This window comes from Xenopus laevis, chromosome 8S (assembly GCF_017654675.1).
Source record: "Xenopus laevis strain J_2021 chromosome 8S, Xenopus_laevis_v10.1, whole genome shotgun sequence".
Lineage (NCBI taxonomy): Eukaryota > Metazoa > Chordata > Amphibia > Anura > Pipidae > Xenopus > Xenopus laevis.
Genome location: NC_054386.1, coordinates 48,424,493 through 48,444,405, shown reverse-complemented (window position 1 = coordinate 48,444,405; position 19,913 = coordinate 48,424,493). Strand labels below are relative to the sequence as shown.

Sequence of the window (19,913 nt, the reverse complement as noted above, 5' to 3'; positions counted from 1 at the left end):
GAGCGGTGCTTTGGAAATTTGGTAGTTTACTGCTTCGGAGTTTTTGATCTATCGAAGTGAGAAATCTCCATAAAACTATATATATTTGGTATTGGCTCGTTCGGGAGACACAGAACTTTCCAGATCTGCCATGTTCTCATGCATAAAATAAATTATGCTTCTGATATATGCGTTTGTATCATGTGAAACTGTTTTTTTTTATATATATATATATATACACTTAGAAGCCCATATCTTTTTACAGGACTGGAATGACAACTAAATTCTAGCATATTTTGAAAGCTTAGCTTGTCCTGAAAAAAACAATATCTTGTTTTCATGGGTAAACTAAAAGACCCCCCCAGGAAAGTCCTCTAAAGTGAAAGAGCAAAAAATGTTCAAAAACGGTCTGGCAATAGAAGTTCCAACTTGGCCAAATTGGCTGGCAGTGAAAAGGTTAAGGGTATGTCTTAATATTACAACTTTTTTTTACATTTGAGTGATGTGATATCCCTGCCGTGAGCACCAAAAGTCTAGGCATGTAAAGTCTAAAATAGAATAAGGCTAGAATCAGTGGCGTAACTAGATTTTACTGGACCCCACAGCAAATTTATTTTAGGTACCCCAAAATATCCAGAGATTGTCCTGTTTTACCAATATATATTGGAATTGCTCATTAATTAGGGCCTCATGGGCCCCATATACCTCCTGGGCCCCCCAGCAGCTGCAGGGTCTGCTTCCTCTGTAGTTACGCCCCTGGCTAGAATGCTGTATTTTGTATACTAAATATAAACATGAACTTACTGCACCACAAGCCTAATCAAACAAATAATTTATGCTTTCAAAGTTGGCTACAGGCAGGGCCAGGATTTACCCTTCTTGCCCCCCTAGGCCCACCTACTGTGCCCCCCCCAATCATTTATGCAAAATAAAATAACACAGACAATAAAATGGAAATAATTATGTATTAAACCATAAATAACTTTTAAATATAACCAATATGTATATTAGTAAATACAGTAAAAAAAATAACATAAATTATCTTGAAGTATAGTCTGAGAAAATCTGAAAACTTTAGGATTAACAAAGCCTTTTAGAACGAACTTTCATCTTTGCAAACGTATCAATGATGTTGTCATAAGAAAACTTTCTGACAATCTCAGCTTCAATTGCAAGTAGAGCAAAGCTGTTTAGCCTTTCTTCACTAAGAGAAGATCTCAGGTAGTTTTTCACTCTTTTTAAGCAAGAAAAGCATCTTTCAGCACTGCAGTTTGTTGCAAGTGTGCAAAGAAAAATGCGTAATGCTACATACACATTTGGGTAAATCACTTCCAGTGAGTCTTCAACAATGGTTTTCAGCATCTGAGATACAGTGATGGCAGTCTCTAACTTTTGCAAGTTTTTGCTTAGTCCTGCAACCTCATTTTAAGTTGTTGGTGTTTGAGAAACATCATCGTCTATTGCATCCAGTGCGTCTATGATCTCCTTCCATGATCTTCTCAGACTGAGGCATGCACCACTCCTTGCTGACCACTGTGTAGTAGATAAATTCTTAACTATTGTAGCCTTCTGCTGTAAATGATAGATCAACATTTCCCACCTTGCAGTGGATGCAGAGAAGAAGTTGTATAGTTGTTGCAGAATGTAAACTGCAACTTTCTGCAGCACTAGTTCCAACAAGGTTTAGCGAGTGTGCAGAGCATGGGATGTATACAGCTAGAGGATTCACCTGTTTAAATCGAGCCTGAAGACCAGAATAGGTACCTGACATGTTGCTAGCATTGTCATATGACTGTCCTCTGCAATCCATTATATCAATATGGTATTCTTTCAGAGTGTCCATGACTGCACTGAACAAATTTGCAGCTTTATGACCCACATTTGGAATGAATTTAATGAACCTTTCTTTGGGGATGCCATCATTGTTAACATAGCAAATAACGAAGGCAAGCTGGTTTGTGTGTGATACATCTGGAGTTGAATCAACACTTATTGAGTAATATTTTGCTTGCTTTGCTTAATTTATGATAACTTCTAGCACACTGGAGGCTATAACATCAATGAATTCATAACATACAGTTTTGGACAAGTATGATGTACTGCCAGAACCAGTGTTTCCATACTTCTTGATGTGCTCAGCCAGAAAGGGGTCATGTTCAGCTATTACTTCTAGAAGCATCAAGTAATTGCCATTTGTAATTGACCCAGATTTTTCATCTGTACCTCTGAATGGCAAACCTCACGATGACAATGTTTTCACAGCCATAACAACTCTTTTTAAGACATTCCTCCAGTATTCTATTTCTTGATTTTGCTTCTCAAGAAAAAGCTGGTCAACTCTGCCGCTAATTTTTGCCCTGTTTTGCATGTGCAAATAACAGTCTTTGTGAAACTTTGACTCTTCATGTTCATTTAGTCGAATTGATGCATTTTTCCAATCATTGAATCCTTCATGTGCTAACATGCGGATTCCACTATATAGATAGTAAGCTGCACAAAAAAAATACTAGCCGTGGTCATGGTATAGATTCTCCATTTGGCCGTTCATATTTAAACAGTGTATCAGACATACACCTGCTTTTGTCAGGATAGTGCCTGACGGATGATGAGAAGTCGGCCTCCTTGTTTTCATTCTTGTTTTTCAGCTTTTCATTCTGTTTATCCCAGTCGACAGGATCAGGTTATCCTCAAAACTCTTATTTTCAAGAATCCTTGAACTTGGTGAAGAGATTTCCTCACATGGTTCTTCTTGAGTTCCTTCAGCAGTTGTCATTAAGGTTGAATTATCTGCCTGTTCTGCAGAAACATCTTCCTTGTGTGAGGTTTCCTCTGTAATATCTGTTGTTCTTACATAAGATGAAGAACAAGGTGACTCGAAGATTCAACCTCTTCAGGTATAACATCAAGAGCTACTCTACTAGCTTTCTTGAAGTAGGTCTCCATTTTTCATGTATGCTCCAGTTCATTACTTTGCTTTCTAGCTTTTTGTTTGGCAAGCTTGCGATATGTAAACCCACTAAGTTTTTCACTTTTGTCAGCCATGTCACAGGAAAGCTAAAAGAAAATACTCAATCAGTGAATGCAACGGCCGCCTCAGAAAAGTTTCTTACATCACACAAAATTCCCTGTTGTTTTGTTTTTTATAGTAACAGTAGATAAGGGTGAAAAAGACACCCATAAAGTTATAGCTATAATTTCTATTATTGGCAATGACCTAGAGAAACCATGCAACATACCCTCCCACACTGCCACGCTTCAAATCACATAAACTCGATTCAAACCACACAAACTTGATTCAAACTAATGTTAGTGATGTCCTTTATTCCGAATAGAAGAAAAGAGGTTCCTACTAAATATTAGGAAGGGGTTTGTTACAGTGAGAGCTGTGAAGATGCGGAATTGTCTTCCTGAATCAGTTGTACAGGCTGATACATTAGATAGATATAAGAAGGGGTTGGATGGTGTTTAGCAAGTGAAGGAATACAGAACGGTTTATGGAAGATAGCTCATAGTACAAGTTGATCCAGGGACTGGTCCCATTGCATCTTGGAGTCAAGAAGGATTTCCCCCCCCCTTTCAGAGGCTTAAAGGGGTAGTAAACCCTGCTGCACTGCACTGATCAACCAAACTTTGTTGCTGGACTACAAATCCCAGAATAATGTAACACAGGCCCGGACTGACAATTTGCCCAGTTGGGCAAATGCCCGTGGGGCCACTCTATACTTTGTTAAGTGGGCCAGAGTGATAGAAAACGCCCTTTGGAGGAAATACGGCAGGCTCTAGGACTGCTCCTCCTCCCTATTTCCCACTATGGCTTGGCCCCTCTTCTCTTGCTGTTGACGCTGACATGCTGTGTGTGTCCCAGCACGCTCAGCATGGAGTACATAGTGGAGTAACTAATGTGGGGGCCTCCAGCCCTGAAGTGCTCCACCACCCACTGCCACCGCTGCTCATGATTTCGGTGAAGGACCGTGCGTTCTGCTGTGGAACGCACGGGCATCTTGCATTTAGTTTTTTACCAGCCTAGGGATCATGGCTTTGTCTAATCAGCCAAAAGGCCCCTTCCCAGCTCTTCTATGATCTGCTAGGAGACAGCTGGGGACAGACTGAGCCTCACATCATCCCAGAGGGACCTGGAGAAGCCCCTGCCATAGGGAGACTCAGCTCAGGTACAAGAGGGGAAAGGGTTTGTATAGGAAATGCTCCCTCTTTGCACACCACTCAAAAAAACTCTGACAGTGAGGGACACAGTGTATCTCTGCATGTGCCTCTGTTTGTCCACTGTCACTGCTGGGGGGTATGTGCAGCGTTGCACCTTTTCTGGAAAAAATATTGCCTTCCTATATATTTATCTTTATTCCCTCTTAATAACATTGGGATCACTGACCTTCCTATATATTTATCTTTATTCCCTATTAATAACATTGGGATCACTGACCTACCTATATATTTATCTTTATTCCCTATTTATAACATTGGGATCATATCACTGACCTTCCTATATATTTATCTTTATTCCCTATTAATAACATTGGGATCATATCACTGACCTTCCTATATATTTATCTTTATTCCCTATTAATAACATTGGGATCATATCACTGACCTTCCTATACATTTATCTTTATTCCCTATTAATAACATTGGGATCAACCATCATTTTTACCAGCCAGGCCTGTAAAATACCGGCAACCCTATGTATGTGTGTGTTAAAACCAACATCTGTGGCTGGCTGAGTGTTGCACTTCTGTGGGTTATTCCTGAGGAACCAGCCTCTTACAACACTGACTGACATGAGAATAATAACTAGAGTCCTTACACGCCTGCATGCTGTTACACACTCACCTATTACATGCAAATTTGACAAACAATATGCACATCTACTGTTACACATTTGTATACAGCCACACGTTAACCCCCTATTACAGGTGCACCCCATCTGCATTCTACCGTGTTGCACAATTACTGCATACCTATGTAGTCACACAGACACATATACAGTGTTACACGCTCTCTGCACTGTTTATATACACATTCCTTGTTATATAATTACCCTGCACATCTATATTCTTACTTACCCCCTACTGTAAATGATAAGGATATTAGAAGTCACTGAGGGGTTGTTCTGTGACCATATAAAGGCACAAGGCTGCAGGCTGAGTTATACAGGGAACTCTGAGTATTACTCATGCATTATAAGGGATAATGTACCCCCTACTGTAAATAATGCAATAACTTCTGCCACAGCCACTGCTGAATGATTTCAGTTGCAGGCATGCAGCAAGGGGTGGGCCGCGGGCAGCCAGCCAAATTTACATTATATTGGGCTGATACAATGCTTTGGCCTGGGCCAACAAATAGGTTTACATTGGAGGCCTAAACAGACCAATTGGGGTAGGACCACATTAACAGCACAATGCAATCCTTACTCAATAAATATCTGGCCAATTTTAGTGGACTAAACTTCAGGCTGCAGGGTTATCAAATAAAAGAACACCAAATTATTTTTCTGTCTTTATTTCCCATGCTCAGTGTGGTCTGGGCTGCTTAGGGATCGTCATAAACAAAGCTGCTTGAGTTCTGTATGGCTGGGAAGTAAGGCGGGGGCTCCCCCTGCTGTTCATAAGTATGATTGTTTCCCTGCTCAGCAGTTAGGGACCATCTGACAATTCCTATCCACAGCAGTAAATGAAGGGAGAATTTCACTGCATACAGTCTGGTTGCTTATAAAAACAGTACACATTTTTTAATTAAAGTATATTGGAGATAGGTTTATTTTTCATTAAAGAAAGTAAAAATGGGATTTTTATTTTTTTTTGCCTTTACATGCCCTTTAACCCTTTCCCTGCCAGCCGTTTTGTCCTAGATGCGAACATCTACTGCCAAGCAGTTTTTAGATATTTTGCACTCTTTCACTTTAAGGGCCTTTTCATGGGGTGGTCTTTTAGTTTACCCAGGAAAACAATATATTGTTTTTTTCAGGACAACCTGAACTTTCAAAATATGCAAGGATTTTGGTGTAATTCTACTTCTGTAAAAAAATATAGGCTTCTAAGTGTTCAATAAAATGAAAAAAATCATGTTTCACAAAGAGCAATCACATATATCAGAAACATCATTTATTTTATGTACGAGAACACAGCCGATTTGGAAAGGTCTATGTCTCCTGAACATGGCAATACCAAATATATATAGTTTTATGGAGATTTCTCACTTGTATAGCTCAAACAAGCAGTACACTACCAAATTTCCAAAACACCGCTCCCCAAATGGCATACTTCTGATTTCAAGGCCAAACATTCCACTAACAGTAGGTTTACCCTAGAAAACTACCCATTATTAGAAAGAACAGATTCTGGTGAATCAAAAATGGGTAAATATATGTTTGCACTCCAAACTACCAAGTTTCAATTGTTTCCTAAAGTTATAATGATTTATAGAAATTGGTGAATTTTTTGAAAAATGACCTCTCCCACATATCATTAGGTATCAATGTAAAACACCCCGATGAAAGCCTGGGGTCCACTGAACAGTTTGATGCCCAATATGAATAGGTTTACCTAAGCATGTGGTATATAGGGGCACTAAAAATGTAGACACCTCTTTTGAGCTATCAGTTCTGTAATTCCAGTTCTGCAAAATTAACACATTTACATAGTTTGGTGGGGGCAAATTTAAAAAAAAAATACGTTCACCCCAGAAAACTATATATTTTCGGAAAGTATCCATTCCCCCAAATCCAAATTGGGTATACATGTCTTTCTACTACAAAGCACTGAGCCGCAAACCCTTCCTAAATTTGGCAATTTTAGTGCCATTTTCTAAAATCACCTCAAAACTTCCAACCTGCAACATCGTATTTCCAACATACTATTATGTATCAATATAAATCACCCTAAATATGAAAGACTGGGGTCCCCTGAACAGTTTGATGAACAATATGTATAAGTGTACCCAAGTATGTGACATATAGGGGCCCCAAAATGAAGACACCCCATATGGTCTGTCATTTCAGGTACTACAAAATCGACACATTTACATTGTTTTGGGAAGCAGCAAAGGTATAAAAAAAACTCCCAGAAAACCATATATTTTCGGAAAGTACACATTCCCCCGATTCCAAATTGGGTATGCATGTCTTTATACTCCAAAGCACCAAGCTGCAAAACGTTCCTAAATTTGGCAATTCTGGTGACATTTCCAAAAATCACCCCAAAGCTTCCATCCTGCCGCATAGTATGTCCAACATACTATTGAGTATCAAGATAAATCACCCCAAATATGAAAGCCTAGGGTCCTCTGAACAGTATGATGCTCAATATGTATAGGTGTACCTAAGCATATGGCATATAGGGGCCCCAAAATGAAGACACCATATGATCTGTCATTTCAGGTGCTGCAAAATCAACACATTTACATAATTTTAGGGGGCGGCAAAGGTAGAAAAAAGTAAGTTCACCCCAGAAAACCATATATTTTCGGAAAGTACACATTCCTACGAATCTAAATTTGGTATGCATGTCTGTACTCCAAAGCACCAAGCCGCAACCATTCCTAAATTTGGTGATTTTGTTGACACTTCCAAAAATCAACTCAAAATTTCCACCCTGCAGCATCGTATGTCCCACATACTTTTAGGTATCAAGATAAATCACCCCAAATATGAAAGCCTGGGGTCCTCTGAACAGTTTGATGCCCAATATGTATAGGTGTACACAAGCATCTGGCATATAGGGGCCCCAAAAGGAAGACCCCCATTTGGTCTGTCATTTCAGATACTGCAAAATCAACACATTTACATAGATTTGGGGGGCAGCAAAGTTAGAAAAAAGCATGTTCACCCCAGAAAACCATAGATTTTCAGAAAGTACACATTCCCCTGAATCTAAATTGGGTATGCATGGCTTTCTACACCAAAGTACCAAGCCACAAACCATTCCTAAATTTGGTGATTTTGGTGACATTTCCAAAAATCACCTCAAAATGTCTACCCTGCAGCATCATATTACCCACATACTTTTAGGTATCAAGAGAAATCACCCCAAATATGAAAGCCTAGGGTCCTCTGAACAGTTTGATGCACAATATGTATAGGTGAACCCAAGCACGTGGCATATAGGGGCCCCAAAAGGAAGACCCCCATATGGTCTGTCATTTCAGGTACTGCAAAATCAACACATTTACATGTTTTGGGGGGGGCAAAAGTAGAAAAAGTAAGTTCACCCCAGAAAACCATATATTTTCGGAGAGTACACACTCCTACTAAATCTAAATTGGGTATGCATGTCTTTGTACTCCAAAGTACCAAACCCGCAAACCATTCCTAAATTTGGTGATTTTGGTGACATTTCCAAAAATCACCTCAAAATTCCCAGCCTGCAGCATCGTATTTCCCACACACTTTTAGGTTTCAAGGAAAATCACCCCAAATATGAAAGCCTAGGGTCCTCTGAACAGTTTGATGCCCAATATGTATAGGTGTACTGAAGCATGTGGCATATAGGGGCCCCAAAAGGAAGACCCCCCATATGATCTGTCATTTCAGATACTGCAAAATCAACACATTTACATCATTTTTAGTGGGCAAATGTAGAAAAATGTAAGTTCACCCCAGAAAACCATATATTTTCAGAAAGTAGACATTCCCATGAATCTAAATTGGGTATGCATGTCTTTGTACTACAAAGTACCAAGCCGCAAACCATTCCTAAATTTGGTGATTTTGGTGACATTTCCAAAAATCACTTCAAAATTTCTACCCTGTAGCATCGTATTACCCACATACTTTTAGGTATCAAGAGAAATCACCCCAAATACGAAAGCTTAGGGTCCTCTCAACAGTTTGATGCCCAATATGTATAGGTGTACCCAAGCACGTGGCATATATTGGCCCCAAAAGGAAGACCCCCATATGGTCTGTCATTTCAGGTACTGCAAAAACAACACATTTACATCGTTTTGGGGGGGGGGGCAAAAGTAGAAAAAAGTACGTTCACCCCAGAAAACCATATATTTTCGGAAAGTACACATTCCCACAAATCTAAATTGGGTATGCATGTCTTTGTACTCCAAAGTACCAAGCCGCAAACCATTCCTAAATTTGGTGATTTTGGTGACATTTCCAAAAATCACCTCAAAATTTCCACCCTGCAGCATCGTATTACCCACATACTTTTAGGTATAAAGAGAAATCACCCCAAATATGAAAGCCTAGGGTCCTCTGAACAGTTTGATGCCCAATATGTATAGTTCTACCCAAGCACGTGGCGTATAGGGGCCCCAAAAGGAAGACCCCCCATATGGTCAGTCATTTCAGATACTGCAAAATCAACACATTTACATAGTTTTGAGAGGGGCAAATGTAGAAAAATGTAAGTTCACCCCAGAAAACCATATATTTTCAGAAAGCACACATTGCCACGAATTTAAATTGGGTATGCATGTCTTTGTACTCCAAAGTACCAAGCCACAAACCATTCCTAAATTTGGTGATTTTGGTGACATTTCCAAAAATCACCACAAAATTTCAACCCTGCAGCATTGTATTTCCCACATACTTTTAGGTATCAAGATAAATCTCCCCAAATATGAAAGCTTAGGGTCCTCTGAAAAGTTTGATGCCCAATATGTATAGGTGTACCCAGGCACGTGGCATATAAGGGCCCCAAAAGGAAGACCCCCATATGGTCTGTCATTTCAGGTACTGCAAAATCAACACATATACATAGTTTTGGGGGGGAGCAAAGGTAGAAAAAAGTAAGTTCACCCCAGAAAACCATATATTTTCGGAAAGTACACATTCCCGCGAATCCAAATTGGGTATGCATGTCTTTCTACTCCAAAACACCAAGTCGCACGTCTTTCCTAAATTTGGTGATAAAAGCAACAGTTTTTACATTTCTGAAAATGGCCTAAAAATATTGCAATTGGCCGCATTTATCTCACCTAATTTCTTACATACAATTGTAAAACACCATAAATACTGATGCCAAGGGTCTACTGAACAGTTTGATGCCCAATATGCATTGATATACCAAGGCAGCTGGCATGTGCGGACCTCAAATAAAAATAGTGCATATGATTTTTCTCCGCTGCCAATTCTGTGAACATATACCCTTGACTTCATATTATGTGCCTCAAGACCCTATTAACAGCAAAGACCCCCCAAAACCAAATATTTTTGGAAAGTACACATTCTGACGAATCCAACATTTCTGAAAATTGCCTAAAATTGTTGCAGTTTGCCGCATTTATCGCACACAATGTTTTACGTACAAAGAAAAATCACCCTAAATATGGACGTCAGAGGTCTACTGAATAGTTTGATGCCCAATATGCATAGATTTACCAAAGTATGGTGTGTGTATGGACCCCAAATGAAAAACATGCATATGAATTTTCACGCTAGCCAACTAAGCTGCAGAAAAGAGAGCCCCAACTGTGTGTTATGTGCCGTAAGACCCCCAAACTGTAAAAAGACCCTATATATTTTTGGAAAACATATCTTCTGGTGAATCAAACTAAGTAAAATTAATCTTTCTATACCAAAGCACCAAACAGCAAAACTATACTAAAGATGCATAAGGAACAATAATGCAGGGATAAAATTGCAGTAAATCAATTAAATAACAAAATAATTGATCCGACAGTGTAATTAGTGGCCGAAATCGCTGTCAAAGTAACATGTTTTTAGGCAAAAGCCGCCAATGCAGAGAGAAGGGCACATCTGCAGGAGAACTTACGAGATACGTTCTTGGCAGCCTGAGCCCTGAACCGCCAGCACGTACGCCGTACGTGCTTGGCGGTTAAAGGGTTAAAGTCAGTGTTGTCTAAAAACAAGGAGTAGTTAACACTGGCGTTCATTATCGGCCCTAAATTCCGGCCCTCTGTACCATGGAAGTTGGACAGCACTGCTTAAGGGCAATGGCAAATGACATTTTTGCCTGTGGTAAATATATGCTACTTCAAGCGACACAGCATACCTAGTTTCCTTTCCACCCTCAGTAATGTGAACCGCAGGTGGGGAAACATGTGCATCACTTCCACTTTCCAAAGTAGCCTGAAATTGCTTAATGAGAAAACTTCAGGCTACTTTGCAGTGTGTATGTTTTCTGGCCAGTGATTCAAATTACTGCCAGTCAGAAGTAAACCAGGAATTTTTTATTGCCTGAGGAAGCAAAAATTTACTTAAGGAGGTAGTTCACCTTTAAGTTAACATTTAGTATGTTATAGAATGGCTAATTATAAGCAACTTTTCAATTGGTCTTCATTATTTATTTTGTATAGTTTTTAAATGATTTGCATTTTACTCCTGACTCTTTCCAACTTTCAAATGGGGGTCACTGAAACTAATTGCAAATTATCTCAGAATATCACTGTCTACATCATACTAAAAGGTAACTCAAAGGTGATCAACCCCTTTAAAACATCCCATGTGCCATTGCCCTTTGTGTTCTAGCTGTAAATTAAGAAAATAAAAATAATTATCAAGGGGTGGAAATGGATGCAGAAAAGTACATTAAAAAAAAAACTTAGAGAATACTATGTGTTAGGATGACACCCTCCTGTCAGGCAGCTCATAGTGACATCACCATCCTACCAGGCAGCTCATAATGAAATCACCATCCTATCAGGCACCTCATAGGAAAACCATCCTACCAGGCAGCTCATAGTGACATCATCATCCTACCAGGCAGACAGGGCCGGAACTAGGGGTAGGCAGAGTAGGCACGTGCCTAGGGTGCAAAGCTGGGAGGGCGCCAGGCACGTACCTCCTCTGTCGCCTACCCCAAGTCCGGTTCCCTTCTCTGCCCGACTCTATGTATTTTTCGCGCTTTGTTTGCTTCTGCGCATGCACGAATTCTTGCATGCCTACGCGAGCGCAAATTCGCGCACGTGCACACTAAACAGGCGCTGCGACTGCCGGGCCTGCCTAGGGCACCTGCGCAGCGTGGCCTGGCACTGCAGGCAGAACATAAATGTGATCATCCTGGGAGGCAGAGAGCACATGGTTACAACTTAATATTTTAGCATTAAGAAACACATTACAATCACTTGTACAGCATGTTTATTGCACACATATACAAAAAGTATAGTTGGGAAGCAGATTTGTTTTGAGCTAGAAAGACAAATTGCAGCTCTCTGCCCTCAGAACCTCCATATTACATTAAATGTCAGTGTATTTCACTAAAGAAAACACAGCCTACACACACAGATTCCCTGCCTGCACCCAGATTACCACCTGTATGTGACTTTCTGTAGAGTTCTGTGCAGTCTCCTACATAAAACTTCTCACTGAAATTCTGCTTCTCTGCAGGAATCCTCTCTCTTTTCAAATCACTTTCCCTTCAGACCTCAGCAGCTATGATACTGGAGGAGCAGATTACATCACACAGCACATCATCAAAGGGAGGAGCAGATTACATCACACACTCCATATCTGGCAACTTCAATGAAAGCAATGCTAGAGTGTACTGACCAATGAACTGGGGGAGGCATGTTTAGACTAGGAGGAGGGTGTGGCTGAGTTGTTATCTGCCTGGTAGATAGAGCTGCCTTGAAGGCATCCTTCGTTACCTATTTTACGCCACTATTTTACTCCACTGCATTAAATACCTGAAATTGCCTAAAAGCTTCTGCTTTCTAGCGTCTTATCTCCCACATATGAGTGAGTAGAGTATAACAGTGCTTTATTAGCAGAGTCATGCAGGCCTTACACAATAGTAAGCTTTCACTTTTAAGCTGTCAGGATGTATGCTCCGTATAAGTATGGGCACAGTGACATCTACAGGCCATTTGTATAAACACCACATATTCCCCCTATAGTAGGAAAGCATGTAATAAACAACAACAATGCATCTTAAAGCAATAATATACATTATTCACAGTGACATCTACAGGCCATTTGTATAAACACCACATATTCCCCCTATAGTAGGAAAGCATGTAATAAACAACAACAATGCATCTTAAAGCATTAATATACATTATTCACATCACATAGTCCTGGGTCCATGCAGGTAGTTTTCTGATTCTCTCAGTACACCTTTTATATTCACTTGCTTCAGTCCTATTGCAGTTGACATCAGGAGTAGGAAAATGTCCTTCATCAAATGGAGCTTCTCCAAAGTCATATCTAACAAGAACAAGATGACTTGCATTCCATATGCATCCATCAGACAGTTCATATGTGTATGGTCCTTGCTGGCGTTTCACTTCAAGTGGTGTAGTAAATTTAGATTCCTGGTTTCTTAATTCTGACTAAAGATCCAGGCTGAAAGTGTACTTCTCTGGCACCACGTTTTCTGTCAGTATAAGCCTTGCATTTGGCTTGTTGACGTTTGACAATGTCGGCATTAGACGATTTTGTAGGCACAGTATTTTGTGGAAGTTTGATGTCTTGCATGTCATGCATGTGACACTTAATACACATTGATGTAGTGATTGCAGTGCAGCCACTATTTTGCTTATGGATTGTAATATACACTTGTGATACAAATGTGACATGGCAGGCCATGTATGAATGTGAGTGTGATCAAGTGCATTCAATATGGCTCCTTAGTTATAAAATGGATGTACTGATATTAGCAGGAGACCAAGGAACAGCCGGAGTAGTATTAATAGGAGACCAGGGAACAACTGGAGTTAAGTTATTCAGTCATTAGCAGGAGAACAGGGAATAGTAGGAGTTAAGGTAATAGACTCATAAACATATAAATATGTTTATTAAGGAGGAAGCTCATATCTTATTCACATAGTTATGATCAAAATACACAGCAATTATACACAGCAATTATTTTCATTCACATGGTTATTTCCATTTTCATGGTAATTCTCATGGCCATGTCCTGGGCATGTAGCCATTATTATTATTATATATGTCTATGTGTAATGATCTATTACTTTGTTATTGTACCAATATAAAAAGGAGCTCAGCTGGGGGGGCTGCGGGACTTCATCTACAAGCAGACGTGTTGTGTAGAATAATTGGTCTTGTAAGGACCATTGGCCGATTGATGTGCTCTGGGAGTCGCTGTATTTGATTTGGGCCAAGGGAACTTGTAGCAAGACATTTTGGTACCAGGAGCGGGGTTCGAGAATAAGATAAAATGTTTGAGAGAAAGAATAATAGCATTGTGGGGAAAGCTGTAAATATTGTAGATATCCCTGGTTGGGATGATACTTCATGTAAAATTATTGCCACTGAGTGGTCTAAAGGTGCAGGATTGTGTGAGGATTGGGTGCATCAATTGAAAGATGTTAGTCCAATTAACGTAGTTACATGTTTAGAGAAAGTACCCTTTGAAAAAGGACGGGAGTTGTGTGCTTTAGGAAGACGGGGGTGGATTTTGCTGTCTGCGTATCGCAAGCAGCATAGTGATTGTTCAGAGTTAAAAGCACGTATTTCTCAGTTTGAAAAAGAAATACTTGACTTGCAGAGTCGGGTTACAATGTTGCAGTGCCAAAATAGATTATTAATGGATAAAGCTGACACGTATCAGCAAGTTGCCGAAACGGCCGCTGTGCGATGTGCAAAGTACAAATATCGAAAGCGTAAAGGAAAAATTAATATGAAGAAAGTATCCAAATTAATTGCTAAGGCAGGAGTTGATTGGGATCCAGATGAGTGGGATGGCAATATTTGGAATACTAGTGATGAATCAGAGGATGATAGGGAAACCTTGTGTGAAAACAGACAACAGTACTCAAATGAGTTTCATGCTGTAGCCAAACCAATTGAGCGGAGAAAAGCAGTTAATGCGCCAGGTGGGGTTGTAAATACCACCACCTTAGAAGATTTTACACAGCAAGAAGTAACAGATTTACATGATAGGTTTAAACAAAGATCATCAGAGCCCCTCATATCCTGGCTAGTGCGGTTATATGAGGGAGGGGCTGCTGGAGTTAATTTGGATAATGGAGACTCACGTAAGTTCTGTCTATTGTCTAATGAGGCAACTGTGCAGGATGAGTTTCGTAATTTTCAGGGTGCAAATATGTCCTCGATGTTAGCATTGGCTGCTAGTGGTGCATCCAGGCGTTATCAGATTGAGTCAGACTGGCCGGCTAATGATAAATCTTGGTATACTTTGAGGGATTGCGTACAGCGAATAAAAGAGGAAGGTATGAAAACTGCAGTATTTGTTGGGCAAGCAGATCAAGTACTGGATACTCCCTTAACTGTACAAATTAGAAAAAAAATGATTAAGCTTGCTCCGCCAGCATATAAAAATGTTATTATGATGCTGCTCGTTAATGAGACAGGGCAGCCTTTACAGCATGTTATTGAGTCCATTCGAGAGCTTGGAGATCTAGGAGATTGGGGTCCCAAGGATAAGTACAAATACAGGGATAATAAAAAGGATAACAGTCAGAAGGGAAATTTTGGTGATAGAGTCCCCAGAAGGGACATGTTTAATGCCCTAATGAGAGATGGAGTCCCAATAGACGAGATAGATGGAATAGATACTTTGGAAATGTGGAGATTGAACAAAAAACGGGGCTTGCATAAAAATCAAAATAAAAGTGTGGGAAAACCAGATAAAGAGGATGTTACAACCTCTACTGGATTAAAAGCACAAGAGTTGAGTGAAGAGTCAAAAGGGATATATCCCTGGGCTGATCTGTCTCAGGCTCAGCGATTTAAATCAGATTAGGGATCAGGTCAAGCTCCAGTAATAGGGCATATACAGCATGTAGATGACCGCCTGTACGTTAATTTAAATATATATTGGAAAAATGGAAATATACAAAAAGTACAAGCCCTAGTTGATACGGGAGCGGAGGCCACTATAATTGCTGGGAATCCAAAATATTATAAAGGGCAACAAGTCACTATTACTGGATTGGGGGGAAAACAAACCCTTGGTGTACAGGCTATGGTTGAATTAAAAATTGTTGATTGTACCTATTAAAGAACACATAATAGGTATAGATATTTTAAAAGGAATGCAATTAGATTTGCCTGATGGCCGATACCAGTTTGGTGTTCGTAATTGTAAATATGTAAATACTGTTATAGTTGGTCGGTTAAAAATGCCTCCCGTGGAATTACCTCCAGCTGTTAAGACTGTGAGAATGAAACAATACTGAATTCCGGGAGGGCATAAAGAGATAACTGATACAATACAAGAGTTAGTCAAAGCAGTCAGTATGCAGAATTATATGCTGTTTTTCAAACTTTAAAGCAAGAAAATTTAGGAGAGTGTTATCTATACACAGACTCGTGGTCGGTAGCTAATGGGTTAACTACTTGGTTGCCTACTTGGCAAAAACATCAATGGAAAGTTCGCGCAAAAGAAATCTGGGGTAAGGATTTATGGCAGGAGATATGGGATATTGTATTTAAAACAAATGTTACTGTATTTCATGTTGATGCGCATTGTCCTATTGATTCATTAGAACGTTTATTCAACTCTATTACAGATGAAAAAGCAAAAGTTGCTGAAGCAGAGACCCAGCCCATTGATGATATAGACCTTAAAGGTTTGGCTTCCTGGGCACATCAGAAAAGTGGACACTTAGGAGAAAAAGCCACGTATAGATGGGCGCAATCACGGGGAATAGGTATCCCATATGATATCATTAGAACAGTGATTTCAGAATGTCCCATATGCCAACATACACAGCATAGACCAATACAACATACTATGAAAGGACAGATTGCAAGGGGTAAATTACCTGGTCAAATATGGCAAATAGATTAGCATGGCCCCTTACAGAGCAGGTTTAGATTTGCATGCTTATGCAGCAAATACAGTTGCTCCAGGGAAGGAATAGGAATTCAAATTCCTCAAAAACATTTTGGATTAATTTGTGCCAGATCAGGATTAGCTATTAATGGTATTCAAGTATTAGGAGGAGTTATTGATGCAGATTATCAAGGAGAAATCAAAGTTATTTTACTGAATTCAAGTGATGCTGATTTACTAATACAAGCAAAAGACTGTATTGCTCAAAAAATCATTATGCCAGTCTATCATGGGCCAATATATAAAGGAAATCCTCCAACTGTGTTAACAATAAGAGGTGATAAAGGTTTTGGAGCTACGGGAATTCAAAGTGGTGCAAAAATTTGCATACAGCACCCAAATAAACAACCAGAACCTGCTGAAGTAATTGCAGCAGGAAAAGATAATGTTGTATTAGTAATCAGACTAGGTCAAGAGAAATGGGATTATGTCCCAATAGAAAAATGTTATTTACGAGAATAATAAACTGTATCTCTTTATAGATCAACATTAAAGGAAAAAGAAGTCTTACCTATGAGGACTGAAAAACTCTTTCCCAAAATGGTGGTTGGATTCCCAGGACGATCAACTATCTTGTGGCCCTACCCAATCTTTGCTCCAGGAAATGGAGGTCGGGTTTGTCAAGTTCTTATTTTGGCAGGACTTGAGTTCCTGATTGTCATGCTGACTACTACCTGTGTGTATCAACTGCAGGATTTGCCATGGTGTGAACAATCATCAGATCAAATCAATGGGAGCAGAGAGAGATCTAAAAGGGCACTGTCTTTGCAAGGGGACAATTTGTGGGAGTATATGGCTAAAGATGTATTGAACACTAGCTACATGTGCTTAAAGGATGTCCTAAGTGCTGGTGAACTAATTGAGACTTGTTTTATTGCCATCCCCAAACCCACAACAGTTTTGACAGCAACATTTCAAAGAAAATATAATGACTCAAATGTTGAGGACTCAGATACTGAAACTTATATACCTGTTTATGCATATGTTGCAGATCAGAATGCTACAAGAAAAATGAAAAGAAGTTTTCTTTCTTTGATCACTCACTATATAACTGCAGCAGATGTGTATTATAATATGACTTGTGATAGTGAAAAGATTCCTGCATGGTCAGGCAAAGATTGATACAAAAAGACCCAAACCACCAGTATGTTCTAGAACTATAAAGGAATGTAATAACATTACTACTAATATGTTGTGTAATCATACAATCCTCTCTCCCAGTCTAGATAGGTATGTCCCATTGCCAAAAGGATGGTTCTTTTCTTGTGGAAACATTTCCTTTACTTATATTCCAGCCAATATTTCTGGAGGGCCTTGTGCACTTACCAGACTTAGTTTAACTATCCCTACAAATCATATATTACAAGATCAGACCATACATCGCTATAAAAGAAAGGCATCGTATGAGCAACTCCCATCTGATTGTGAATCAGACTTACATTTGTTTGATAAATCAGAAATTATAGCTTAAGTGCTTCACTGGTTGCAATACCTGGGTTGACCATATATCAAGGCCATCAAATTAATAAGATTGCTTGTATTATGGTCAAGAGTATAAATGCTACCAGTAAAGCTATTGCTAGTCTCTTAGCAGATTTTGGAGATATTAGAAATGCAGTACTACAAAATAGGGCTGCCATTGATTATTTGCTTTTTAAGCATAACCATGGTTGTCAATATTTTAAGGGTATGTGTTGTTTTAACCTTTCTGACCATTCTCATGCCATTAACCAACAATTAGGTATTCTACATAGTTTAGTCACTAACATTACTGAACATAAGGATGAAGGTTGGTGGGACTGGCTTACTAGTTGGATCCCTGATGTGGGAGGTTGGGTTCAAACAATTATAGAAGTAGTTTTGGTTGTGATATTTTGTCTGATCATAATTCAATTCTTACCCTCACTAATATCTATGTGTACCCCAAAGCAACAAAAAAGTATAACTTTTTAAGTATATACTTATAGGTATACTATATAACCCAATTATTTAGTGGTATAGTTAAAGTTACCATAATCTTCGATAGTAGGAAAGTAGGAAATATAATTTAGTAGTACATCCAATATTGATATCATTAATTTTCATATGTTGTGAAGTCTCTCGCTTGTATTGCAAACAACCGAGGGTCGTGTGAGATTCTATTGAATGCAATTGATCAAGGGTCGAATGTGATACAAATGTGACATGGCAGGCCATGTATGAATGTGAGCGTGATCAAGTGCATTCAATATGGCTCCTTAGTTATAAAATGGATGTACTGATATTAGCAGGAGACCAAGGAACAGCCGGAGTAGTATTAATAGGAGACCAGGGAACAACTGGAGTTAAGTTATTCAGTCATTAGCAGGAGAACAGGGAATAGTAGGAGTTAAGGTAATAGACTCATAAACATATAAATATGTTTATTAAGGAGGAAGCTCATATCTTATTCACATAGTTATGATCAAAATACACAGCAATTATACATAGCAATTATTTTCATTCACATGGTTATTTCCATTTTCATGGTCATTCTCATGGCCATGTCCTGGGCATGTAGCCATTATTATTATTATATATGTCTATGTGTAATGATCTATTACTTTGTTATTGTACCAATATAAAAAGGAGCTCAGCTGGGGGGGCTGCGGGACTTCATCTACAAGCAGACGTGTTGTGTAGAATAATTGGTCTTGTAAGGACCATTGGCCGATTGATGTGCTCTGGGAGTCGCTGTATTTGATTTGGGCCCGGGGTCCCCCAGCTGATGTTCCTCTCAGAAGTCTGCCAAGGGAAGCTCGGCTAGACGTTGCGTTGTCTTCAATCGGTATTGTATTACTTTTCTTACAATATATTATTCTTCTCTAATGATGATCAATGTGTGTGTTTTATTTCCACCCCTATATTTGATAAGTCTACTGGGGGAAGTGCTCAGTTAGACATTTAGTTTGTGATAAGTCTGCCAAGGGAACTTGTAGCAAGACAACACTTCTCTTGGGGGTTGAAAGAACCTACCTCTTATTTTAGATAAATCATTGTATCTATTTCTATTACCTGGTGGAAGATTGCCGTCATTTGAGTGCCTGCTCTACAAATATTTGGTTTAAACAATCCAAATATAATTCATGTATTGCAGCATCACTGTCTAGTTTCCTACTTACTGCATTGCAAAACACAGAATAATGTTTTGACATAAATAACCAC

At 39.3% G+C, this 19,913-nt stretch overlaps 1 pseudogene; it reads right to left on the bottom strand.

Annotated features, from left to right (window-relative positions):
* Positions 1–1,404: 1,404 nt before the first annotated feature.
* On the bottom strand, positions 1,405–2,922 carry LOC108700531 (annotated as a pseudogene).
* Positions 2,923–19,913: the final 16,991 nt, after the last annotated feature.